A 13,008-nucleotide genomic window follows, 5' to 3' on the forward strand; every position below is an offset into this window, starting at 1 on the left:
TCCTTATTGCTCTACAACATTGCATTGCATATACTAAAATGTATTTATGAATTTTACTGTACATGAACATTTGTGTTCTTTCTAGTTTTTAATATTATCAATTGTGCTTCTGTGAATAAACCTGTACATGAATTTCACTGAACACATTTATATATCGTTTTATATGGGAGGAAATACCATGGGTTTGTTTATATGCTACTTTAGTAGATACTGACGCACAATTATCCTGAATGGTTGAACCAACTTAAACTCCCACCAGCAATGCAGAAAAGTCCCAATTGCTCCATGTTCTCACCACTACTTGCTATTACCCATCCCTTCCCCTACAAAATGGGACTGACTAGGACTACATTGAATCCAAGAATTAACTTCGTGAAAACTGACAGCTTTATAATATTGTGTCTTTTGATCAGTAAATACGATATATCCTTATATTCATTCATGTCCTCTTTAATTTTTAAATTGTATTTGCTTTTTATTTTTCAGCGTAGATATTTATTCTTGGCCATTTCAAATTTTAAATATAACACTAAATATTATATTTAATTAGATTTTATTTTGTCTTTGTTTCATGATGACATATACATAAATATATATTTTAAGTTGCATTTACTGCATGTCCAACTATTTTGCCAAACTTTCTTTTCAAACCCTAGTGATGCTTGATAAGAGTGATGATAACGAGCCTCTTTATGCAGCTTTTAATTACAGAGGGAAAACTCTCAACATTAACCATTAAAGATAATCTTGCTGTAAGTTGTTTTTAAATATAACCTTGATCAGAATAAGGAAGTTATTTTCTATTAATAGATTGTCAATATGATGAATATCAAATTTTATTTCATTTATTTGCTTCTGAAGATGATGGTTTTAATTTTTTTTAAATTTTAACTAATGCAATAAAATGAGTTTATTTCATTTCCTTTATTAACCCATCCTTACATTATGTCATATAACTTTTCTTTTTTGTAGAAACCCAGATTGTGTTACATATTTTGAAACCATCTATTAGATCCACACAAATTTAGAATAGTTATATCTTCCTGGTGGATTGACTTTATAGCATAACAAAATACTTATTTTTATAAATCAAATTAAATTCTATTTGTAATTATTTTAATTACTTGGAAAATAGCCGGATATATTATTCTTTATCCTTATACTTCCAAACTTTATGGATTCCTTGTCTAGTTTCCTTGGATTTAATAATTTAACTATGATGTTCTTAAGTGTGGTGTTTTACTTTGGGACTGTAGGACACTTTAAATGTATGCTTTTATGTTTATTTTTTAAAATTTTCAGTATTATTTATTTAAACAAGGCGTTTGGCCTATTCTCTTGAGCCTTCCTTCAGGGACTCCAATTATACATATGTAAAATGTCTTACAGGCGTCCCCCTTCATCCTCTCCCTTCTCCTGCTCATTCTGGTTCTTCTTTTAAAATGTTTATTCCTCTTGAACTTTAGCCAGAATAGTTTGTACTAAACTCTCTTCTCCTTTGTAAATCTTCTCTTTTATTGTTTCTTATCTATTGTAAACCTAGATATGAGTTCTTAATTTCTGTTAATTGTGTATTTTAAATTATTGATTCCTGTATGATTATTTTATAGGTTATACCTTTCTAACTTAATTCTTTTACTTGTCACATATTTACTTACATATTTTAATCAAAACTATACCTTTTTTATGTGTATTGTTCTGTTTAATTTTAAAACAACTTTATTGAAATACAAGTGATACATAATAAACTGTAAATATTTAAAGTACACAGTTTGATACAATTTGATTGAAGTATACAAAATTATACAGTCTGTCATACACATACCTATGAAACCAACATCATAATCAAGATAATCAACATATTAGTAATTCCAAAAGTTTCCAAGACACCGATGTTATAGAAATACCACTGATTTATTTTCTGTAGCTATTGATTGGTTTCCATATTCTAATTTTATAAATATGAAATCATGAATTATGTATTTTTTTTATGCCTCTTTTTAAACTTAGCATTATTATTTTGAGATTCATGCACATTGTTCCATATTTCAATAGTTCAATATTTTTTTTACTGATGAATAGTATGTCATTGTATGGCCAAGTTGCTTATGCATTCACCATTTGATGATTATTTGGGTTGTTTCCCATATTGGATTATTGCAAATAAAGCTGGTGTAAACATTTGTCTACAATTTTGCTTTTTATGGACATTTTCCTTCTTTCCGCTTGGGTAAATAAATACCTAGGAGTAAAATGTCTTGATCATATAGTAGATGTATGTACAATTTTTAAAACATACAAATGATTTAAAAAGTAATTGTACCATTTTACATTTTCATCAGAAGTATTTGAGAGTTACAGTGGCTCCACATCTTTGCCAATTCTTGATATGGTCAGTCATTTTAATTTTAGACAATCTAAAGCCTGTATTGTTTTTATTTGCAATTACTTAAATATGAATAATATTTAGTATCTTTTCATGTGGTTATTTGTTATCCATGCACCTTCTTTGATGAAGTGTGTGTCCCAATTTTCACCAATATTTTATTTTGCAACTATCAAATAAGTGAGTTTAAGAAGGTTGCATAAGATCAGTATACAACATTCAATTTTATTTCTATAGACCATCAATTAAAAAATATTGAAATTTTTAAAAATGTTACATACTATAGCATCATGAAATGTGAAATAATTAAGTATAAAAACTGATAAAAGTTGTGCAAGGCCTGTATACTGAAGGTTACAAGATGGTAATGTTAGAAAATAAATAAAACTAAATAAATGGAGAGCTATACCATGTTCATGACTTGAAAGAAGTATTAGTATTTTCAAGATGTCAATTCTCCTCCAAATAAAGAGTTTTGCAATTTTAATCAAAACTCTAGCAAGTTTTTAATATTTACTTATTTTTGTTTTTGGCAGAAATTAACTAGTTGATTCTAAACTTCATGTGGAAATGTTAAAGGCCTACAATAGCAAAAATAACTTTGAAAAATAGGACAAAGCAGAAAGATTAACACTGTATGACTTCAAGACTTATTATAAGGAGACAGTAATGAATTACATGTGTTTTTCATATAAAGATTGACAAATAGATCAATCAAAAAAAATAGAGTTCAGAGTAGAACCATGAAGATACACACAACTAATTTTCCACAAAGGTGCAAAGGCAATTAAATAGAGATACGATCGTCTTTTCAATAAGCAGTGCTGGAACACATGTAAAAAAAATAATAATAAGCTTGACTCCATAACTCTTACAGTATACAAAAATAAATGGATTAGATACTTAAGTATCAAACCTAAAACTATAAAACTTCTGAAAATTAACATCTTTGTGATCTAGAATCAAACAAAGTTTTCTTAAATAATAGATTAAAAACACAAACCATAAAATAATTAATTGGACTTCCTCAAACAAAATATTTTGTTCTTTGAAAGATACTGTTAAGAAAATGAAAAGACAAGCCACTGATTAGTAGAAAATATTTGCACATCAAGTCTCTAATAAAAGACATACCTAGAATATATTAAATCTATCAAAATTTGATGGTTTTTATCTTAATATAATCCCACTATCTGAATTATCTGTGAGTTTTATTTTAGTCAACTAGTCTTGTCTACAGGCATTTTTGGTAATTTTTACAGAATTCAAGAGATTGTTTTTATAAACTTGCAGTGACTCTGTATACTATTGTCTGGCAGGAGAATTTATTTTTGTTTATCAGGCGGTTAGAGTAGAAATAGACAACGCAAATCCAAATGAATTGAGATAGTTTTAGGAAAGCTTTAAACCTTTTTGAGGATTTTCTGTTTTACTTTGCCCTCTTTCCTGTGGTGTGGACTTTTAGTAATCATAGTTCAAAGTCTGAAATATTAATCAGGTCCTCTCATTCTTGCTTATATCTAAACTCTAATTATTTTTCTCTCTAGTAACATGAAACTACCAAAAACATTACCTATGTTTTTAGTTTTTAATCTGACCATTGACTTCTAGGCGTATCATCATGCACAGATTAAAAATCAGCAAACATCTCAAATGCAAAAGTAGTAGAGAACGTTGGGATATTAGTCTTTCAAATTGGGAATGTGTTGGTTTCTACTCTTATACTTTCAAATAGTTGTAAAATTAATTTTATATAGCTTGTGTAGTTGTTGACAGCCACAATATTGGTCTGATAGAAGCCACTCTGTCATTGACAGAAGTGTATGTCTCTCCCTTAGGTTATTTAATGATATAAAGCCATTAAATATGAGAAAGAAAATGACATACAATTTTCTCCAAAGAGTTCTGAGTAATTCACAGAATCCATATCATCAATCTTTACCATACCCTTGTCAACACTGGTAACTCATTAACTATCCAAAGGTCACCCAACAAACCCATCAGAGGTCCAGAAATAGAAGCTGAACATTCAGCTCAATCCCCAGAGCCACATAGACTATTGATGCCTGATATAAAAATTACACCCTCATTCAGGAAGTACTAAGTAATTCCATCAGTGACTGATCTGTCATTTTCTCTGCTCCATGTCCTCTGTAAAAGAGGGAAAGAAAGAAATAAGAGTATTTTGGTTTTAGAGTTTCAGTACTATGGCTGACTAGTATTATCTTTTAAATTCTTTTTAATTCTTTAAGATATTTTTTCTATCCTTGAGAGTAAATGTAAAAAGGCAAAGACTCCTCTTCTCTCTGTTTATCCTTACCAGAAACTTGGATAAACTAGAAACCTGCCACTATAGTTGTGAGATCTTAGGTTAACATTGAGGAAGGAATCAATGCATAATTCCAGTATGTCACAGAAGTAATCATTCAGCTATTCATTCAAAAAGTATTTATTTAATATATAAGAGTGGACAGAAGTAGGTTTACTGTTGTTCATATGGAAAAGATATGCCAGTTCTGATTATTACAATAGCTTTATTTACTCGGTGTTTCAGGCACTCACAACTGTAAACCTACATTTGCCAACCCTGTATAATATGTGAATCACTGCTTCTGGTATCATGGACACAGCAATGTACATAAGACAGAAATCCCTAAACACAAAAACATACATTCTTCAGAAAAATAGTGATAATAAATAAGTCAATATATAATATATATGTCCAGAAATAGTAAGTGTTATTTTTAAAAAGCAGAGCAGGGTATAGAAAAAGCAGGAAAACCATTTTAGATAAGGTGAGGAGTCGAGACCTTTCAGAAAAAGTGACTTTTGAGCAGAGGTCTTAAGGAAGTCATAGTTGTGGAAGAACCATGTAAATGTCAGTAGAAGCACATTCCAGGCAGAGGGAAGAAAAGTTGGGGAGACTAACACACGAAAGTTCTTGGAATGTCTGAGCAAAAGCAAACAAGGCTGTGGCTGGAGTGTGCTGGGTAAAGATGGGGGTTAGGAAATAGGATAAAAAGTGAGAGGCAAGGTCAAGTGTGAAGGCGAGATCACGGTTGCTAAAGGCTTGAGCTTTAGGTGGGTGTAATGAGGAGACGTTGGATGATCGCCTAAGGTGAGGAGAATGAAAGGTGGGGAGATAACAGCAAAAGCAGAGAGAACCATTAGGAGGCACCAGGCAAGGTGGGAGAGGATGGCGGTTTGAACTAAGATGTGTGAGAGGAACAGGTAGAAAATGGAGGGATGACAAAGAGATTTTATTGCTGGCTTGACTGGATTGGCTGGTGGACTGGGTGCAGGACAAGTTGAAAGTCAAGAATGATTCTAAGGTTCTTGGGCAAGCAGATGGGGGAACAATGCTCTCGTACTGAGAGGAGGAGCACTGCAGGAGGGCAGGCGTGCAGGAGGAAATCACGACCATCTTTACCCAGGTTCTTCACTGCCTTGGACCTCATCAATACCAGTGAGAGCTGATCAAACTCCACACTGCCTGTTAATTTCATTCCCACCCTGTGCTTTTTCTTCTCTAAGAACATAAGTAATCTGTGAGATCAAGTAGAGCTTTAAGAGGAGATATGTGAATCAAAAGGAAAGCGGAGCTCTGGACGGTGTGTGGCTCGGGTGGAGCATCTACCCACACACCAAAAGGTCAAAGGTTCAATTCCCAGTCGGGGCACATACCTAGATTTGGGGTTCAGTCCCCGGTTGGGGTGTATATGAGAGGCAACCAATCGATGTTTCCTTCTCACATCCATGTTCCTCCCTCTCTCTCTCCCCCTTCCTCTCGCTATAATCAATAAGAATTGAAAAAAATGAAATAAAGAGGAAAGTTGAAAAGACATAAGAGAGGCAAGGATATCCTGAGCAAAAGAAAATTTAAGCTTAATTAAAATTAAAGGTGCCCTTTTCAGACCAATGCACTGTATTGACAGGTAAATACAAGGCAGGAGTGTTTTCCTACAGTTACCATAAAACTGTCTCTCCCTTTAGAAGGAATAGAGGATGGGAAGCATTTAAAGAAATCAGAGTCCCCATGCTGTCAGGAATTCCCTGCTTTCACAAACTGGAAAGGTGAATATTCCCATTTTGTAAAACTAAAAATTCAGAGATATTACATAGCTTACTCAAAAGAGCTCCAAAAGGCAGGTAAGTGTCTGAACTACAGTTCGAAGCTGAGTTTGAATACCAAGCCTGTGACTTATCACGTTGTCTCCTGATTTTGAGTTCTGTATGAATTCTAAGAGATCATCTCACTAAAGGCTGGTTATTGGGATGGAGTGCAAGAGTAATAAAGGTTTTATCATTAATGTCCCAGCTTTGACCAAGACTCGGTCTACATTTGAATATATCAGCCTATGAGCTCTAATTTGAGAGATAGCAAAAGGATCATATAGTACCTCGGTGTAGTATCTTTCTCACCTACACCCTTAATTATTTGGAAAAAGGCAGCTGCCTTTATTCCACCCATATGTGTGGGCTCTACCCCAGACTAAGCTGAGTCAATCATAATATCCCCTCTCCCTGGCCATGATGATTGGTCTCCTGATGGGTTCTTGAGCCAAATCAGAATCCTCCTCTGGGACATTTTTGCTAGAGTGTCATGGAAATACCTCTCTTGTTTCTTGGAATTACAATTGGCCATATTCCCTGGCTTATGGCAAAAGCCCATCAGCTTTACTAGTAATGCATATCATTTTAAAAAACAATTAAGGCAGCATACAAAAAACTATAGCAGCCAGTTCATCATGGAAATGCAACAGAAGTAAAAAAGCTGGAGAAAGGGAGATGCAAAGAAACCAATAGGGGAGGAAGGAAGAGAGAAGATGAGCTCATACTTGAGTCCCTGGATTGTCATCCTTGGAGCTCCATCCTTGCACTTTTTTGGTAATATGAGCCCAAAACAACCCTTTTCCTAAGTAATTTTATTAGGTTTCTGATGTGCTATTTTATTGCACCCAAAGATCCCTCATATACACACCACCTCAAATTAATTATTCCATCGTTATTTGTATTCTTATCACCAATCAACTCTGGTTAAGGGTCTGAAAGTTAAGATAAAGTTCAGTAATGTATTACATCACTTGAAAAGGTCAAACATGAATTCACTGCCCTGATGGTGTGACTCAATGGTTAGAGTGTTGGTCTGCCCACTGAAGGTTCAATTCCCTGTCAAGGGTGCACACTTGGGTTGCAGATTGGATCTCAATTCAGACCTGGGTGAGTCTGGGAGTCAACCAATTGATGTGTCTTTCTCACACTGATGTTTCTCTCCCCTTCTCTCTCTCCCTCCCTCATCCCTCCCTCCCACTCTCTCTAAAAATCAATGGAAAAAATACCCTCCAGTGAGGATTAAAAAAAAAACCACACACACAAAACAACAAAACCATGACATGGTAGCCTGTCTCTGTAGCATGCTGGAAAAAAATACTTGTCCTGGTTTATGGCACCTAGGGCCTGATAGCAATGCTGCTGGTAATCCTTGCCATCTGTGTTACTCTGTCTTTTCATTTCCCCTTGTATAAAATGACAGTGTTTTCGATCAACCCTGGCATCCCTTCCTGTCCTAAAGGCTTATTGCTCTCTAGCATGGAATGCTATCTAGACTAGCTTCAGTCGCTTAACAAAGGTTCAGATAGCTTCTAAAAGGGGAGGCATGCGGAATAAGAGAAAAGCTGCAGGGGTTGTACTAAACCATAGGGTGGTAGCAGCCTGGGGAGCACAGAGAGTCCGGTTTCCAGGTTGAAGTGAACACAACATAGTGCCCCACAGGAAGGGGAGGCCTCGGAGGAGGAGCTGGAGGCATCTTCAGGGGTACTACGTGCCCTGTGGTTGCTCCAGTATGGGATACCTCCCAAGCTCGGGAGCCCTGGGGTTTACAGTAAGCATAAGGGCCGTTTGGGCCGTGTTTCAGCTTGCATACGGGATGTAGATAATGACTTTGTAATTTTCTTGGAAACTTATTAGGAGAACTGGTTTTCTCCCAGTGACTGATCACAAGTTGCGTTTTCTCAAATGCAAAAACTTAAATAGCATAATCCTCCTTTGCATAATAAATGCATGGAAATATATTCTCACCCCCTTGGGCTATTCATATCTTAAGAAAACATTATACACACTTCAGCGTGGGATGATTTTGACAGTACATTATAATGTATCAAATGTTTCCATTCTTATAACAGCAGGTGCCCTGAAATTAGTCCATGTGTCACCTTCACGTGTGAGCCAGGCGCTTTTCAGACTGCTGCGTCTGTGCCTGGGCTCAGAAAGAGAGCGCCTTGGATTCCTACAGCCCTTTGGCTCTTCCAGATGTAAGCCCCACTGGCTTTCAAAGCCAGATGTTATCCCAGACCTTCCTAGTGCAGGACCGCAGGCTGGGGCTGGGGCCCCTAACTCTTCATGGGGGATCTCTGGGGTTGTGACATCCCTCCCACTTGTGAGTTACCACACGGGGGGTGGGGGGTAGTTGGGTCCTGACTAGACTGAGTCTCTGCCCCTCTTACCAGTCTCGGTGTGGCTTTTCCTTAGTGTAGAAACTCTGTTCTGCTAGTCTTCAGGTCATTCTCAGAGATAGCTGTTCTCTATGTAGTTGTCGTTTTTATGTCAACTCAGGTGAGCTCAAGATCATCTACCTCCCCATAGTGTAATCAAAGCCGGGAGCCTTGCTCTTGGATGTCAGTTTAGCTTATCCATGAAATGTCCTTCCTTGCACTTGTTGCACTGTCCAGGCAACAAACGGGTCTCCAAATTGCTGAATCACTGCCCCGCTCCTGTCAAGATCTATTACGTTAGCAACTCTCAAATATACAATACAATATTATTGCCTATAGTTACCAAGCTGTACATCTCATCCACTCACTTGTGTAACTGGAAGTTTGTATCTTTGACCCTTTCACTCATTTCATCTACCCCCATCACCATTTCTGGCAGCCACCAATATGTTCTCTTACCTATATTCTTATATTGTTTTCTAGATTTTAAGGACAGTATTAGCACATAAGCATTCAGCATCCAGTCAGGAGTTTCTTCTGATTTATGAAATACTCTCTGATCTTCTAACTCAGGGAGGTGCAAAAGCTCAGGATAATTCTGCTCTTCTCAGTGCTGGGCAAGTTCTAATTATTAGAGTGCATTGGTCATTGATCTCTCCGCTTTAGGAAAGAAAGAGAGATAACCACACAAAAAAGCTGTTACCCTGCTTTAACAGACTGGAAAATTGGTGAAAGTTTTAAAAAGTTGGATTGGTTACCCCGTAAAAGAGATGATTAATGAAAGTCCTAAACAACCTTATGCTGTGGTTTAACCTGAGTAAGATATTGATCAGTTTTTCTCATTTTTAGTCAACCACAGAAACAGGGAGCAATTGATATTATATCAAAGAAAAGTTGAAGCTTGATAGTCACATATATTTATGATAGCAAAAGTGGTTATTTCTGAGCCAGACAATCACATAATCATAGCACTTCATCTTTTAGTAATGATTAAGAAAATACTTTTAGATTTGCTTTGTGCTTCTATTTTCAGACCACTTTCATAGAAATTCTTATATAACTCTAACCATAAACTCATGAAATGGGTATTATTTTCCCCATCTTAGTGGGCTTAACTCATTTTCCTAATGCGATAAATATTTGAATTCAGATTTGAATTCTAGTTTCAAATCCAATTAAAAATTGGGGAGACTTTGGAGGGGTTGGTAGTCTGAACACATGCTGGCTTCTCTCTAATTACAATCAACACATCTGGCTTCATTAGCTATTTAACACCAAGGGCCTGCAGGGAAGGCCCCTAATCCCTGGCTACTCTGTAGCAAGCAAGCCCGGAGCAAAGGCTTCATCTGGCAGTTTGTGACAAATGCAGAATTTTAGGTCCCACTCCGACCTACGAATCATAATCTGCAAAATAGCAATATTTGCACAAGATATTGCAAATTAAAGTCTTAGAAGCTGACTCTAGAAGTGAAACTGAGGGCACAGGTATTGGAGAGCCTGGGGACAGCATCAAGATGTCCCATGAAAAGGCACAGAAGTTGCTCATGCTGAGAAATGCAGGACCCTGGCGATTCTTGAGATGGGGGAGTTTGACCCTCAAGGAGTCGAGGAGAAGCTAAAAGTTGAACTGATTTTTATTTCCCTTAAGTTTTAATAGCTTGAAATGACATGGCTAAGACGAACTCCTGGATTTCGACAGGGTACTTATGACCTGGCTGTTGCCCTCAGCTGGCCCACAAACTTGGGAATCGTGGTGTCATCTAGCACTTGTGAAACTGCCTCCACTTATGGGACTCCAACAGCTGAGCATGAGCCCCAGGGAAGAACAAAAGAAAAGAAAATGCCTGAGTCGTTCAGGCCCTCCACTGAACAGAGCCCAGCAGACAGATACACTCGAAGCAGGTCCTGAATGAAGCAGACATGGTGAGTCAGGAACCACACAAGGCACATTAGGAAGGAAATGACAACTTAAACAATCATATTAAAAAACACCCTAGTGCTTTAAAAAATCATGCTACATTTTAAATATGTAATATAAATATTTTGAAGGCATTCCAAATTTGTTAACTGATTTCTACAGAAACCAAAAATTTTGGTAAGAACTAAAATCTGACATTATAAATGGATCAGCCCCTCCTACCACGTTGTCTCAGGCATTGGAGGATTTATGTCAAAAGTATCCTGTTTGTAATTTTTGTTATTTGTGTAAAAGAATCTCTTAATATTCCCACTGTGGAATGTGTCATCCATTTGCCACTCAGTCATTCCTATGCCACATTAAGTGCTAAAATCTAGTGAAATCTTTCCACGCTGACGTATGTCAATTGTAATAGGACATCCTTTGGAGATTCCAACTCACATGTAATTTTCTTTAATCTCCCTATTTTACCCAGTGTGTTTTCAGGATCTCCTTTCCTATCAGGAGCAGATGGGCATCCCAGCCTGCAAAGTTGGCCTATAAAGTGTCCTCCATATATTCTTATTTGATCTTTGCTAAAGGCACAATCTGACAATCATAATTAAACGAAATGAGTGATGGACTGTCATTTAAAGCATTCCTTTTCCTTTGAAGTAAATCCATTTCAACAGATGTTAGTGATTTAACCTAAAACCATTGTTGAGAATTCAGCATCATTTAGGATCAGTGGCAGAAATATTTTAGATCATTGCATCTTTCATCTCTGTTCCTATATACTGTGGGAGTGATTTCTTTTGCATGTAGAGCCAACTCTGACAAGCAAGCTCTTTTGATTTCTTATTTCAGATGGAACTTGTATCCAACTAAGTGACTCTGTGCTTGATGTATCTGATACAGTCCTGATTTTTAAAAACCATGTTAATTAATGAAAATGCAATAATCTCACAACATTTAGAAGTTTTATTATAATCTTTTGATGTTTTCTGTTATCCATGTGATAACTGTGGAGAAAACCACAGTTAAACATAACTTCTGGAAATACATGATTAAACCCAATGTTATACAAAAATGAACCAATAATGTATTAATGTCTCTGATAAAAGAGAAATAAACTTGACATTCCAATTTTTTATAATTTTGAAATGTTTTTTCTCTTTTTCTAGTTAGTTATAAAACTCACATTTCTCTATATGTTGTTATTTTAGATGAAAACATCAAAGTAAAATTTAATACACAAGAATCCTGCCTGTTGTTTTGCTTCAATGGCTTCTTCTGAAGATTCAGTTGCTGTCTGTTACCACAAGATCACTGACATTAACTTCTTGGTTCGTAAACAGCACGAGGCATTATAGACGTAAATCCATTCCCAATACAGCTGTTTTCCCAGGCGCTCTCCCTGATCTCTGCAACTCTGCATCTGAAGTGCCGTCATAACCCGCAGAGAGGAGCCGGTGGGGGACTGTGACTGGCACCTCCTGGATGCCAGTTGCTTGGTAAAGGAATTTTGTCTTGAAAACCAACCCCCCCCCAGTCCAATGGAGAGAAGAGACTTGAGCTTCCTCACTATCTACTGGACTGAACTTCTCCACCAGTTTCTGCCAACATGAAGGGCTGTGAGAAGGTGTAAAGAACCACGAGAAGAATAAATGTGCAACTCCACTGAATTATACCCAAAAAAGCCTATTCTGAACACTGTTTGAGTACCTGAATACTTGTAAATTTATAGGGCATTTGAACTGTGAAATGAGTAAAAATCTCCCACAAGAAGAGACATAGAGTTAAAAATAAGTATATTTTTTTCTCCTATACTTTTCCTCTGTCTTATAAAAACAAGCTCCTTTCCCTCTAGGGGTTAACGTCTAGAAAACCCTCACAGGATAAGCTCTAATTCATGTAAAATGTTATTTCTCTTACGTATTCAAAGTTGATTAATACCCTGTAAGATCACAATATTTGTAGTTGATGATATTTATAAAAAGATAGGAATATTGATACATTTGTAACTGCTATTTTTATTGTTATATAGAATTCATACTTTTTTATATGCCGGGCTTATCTTTAGGTCTTTGAGAAGAGAAACACAAGAAATTAAATGACCCTGTTACCACAAAGCGACGTTAGAGCATATATGAGGGTTTTCTACTCGTCTCCCAGACCCTAAACCTCAGGATGTCTGCTCCTCCTACACTCCCTCCTCTAGCCGTCCACGCACA

Source organism: Miniopterus schreibersii (assembly GCF_964146895.1).
Source record: "Miniopterus schreibersii genome assembly, chromosome: 7".
In the NCBI taxonomy this organism is placed as follows: Eukaryota; Metazoa; Chordata; class Mammalia; order Chiroptera; family Miniopteridae; genus Miniopterus; species Miniopterus schreibersii.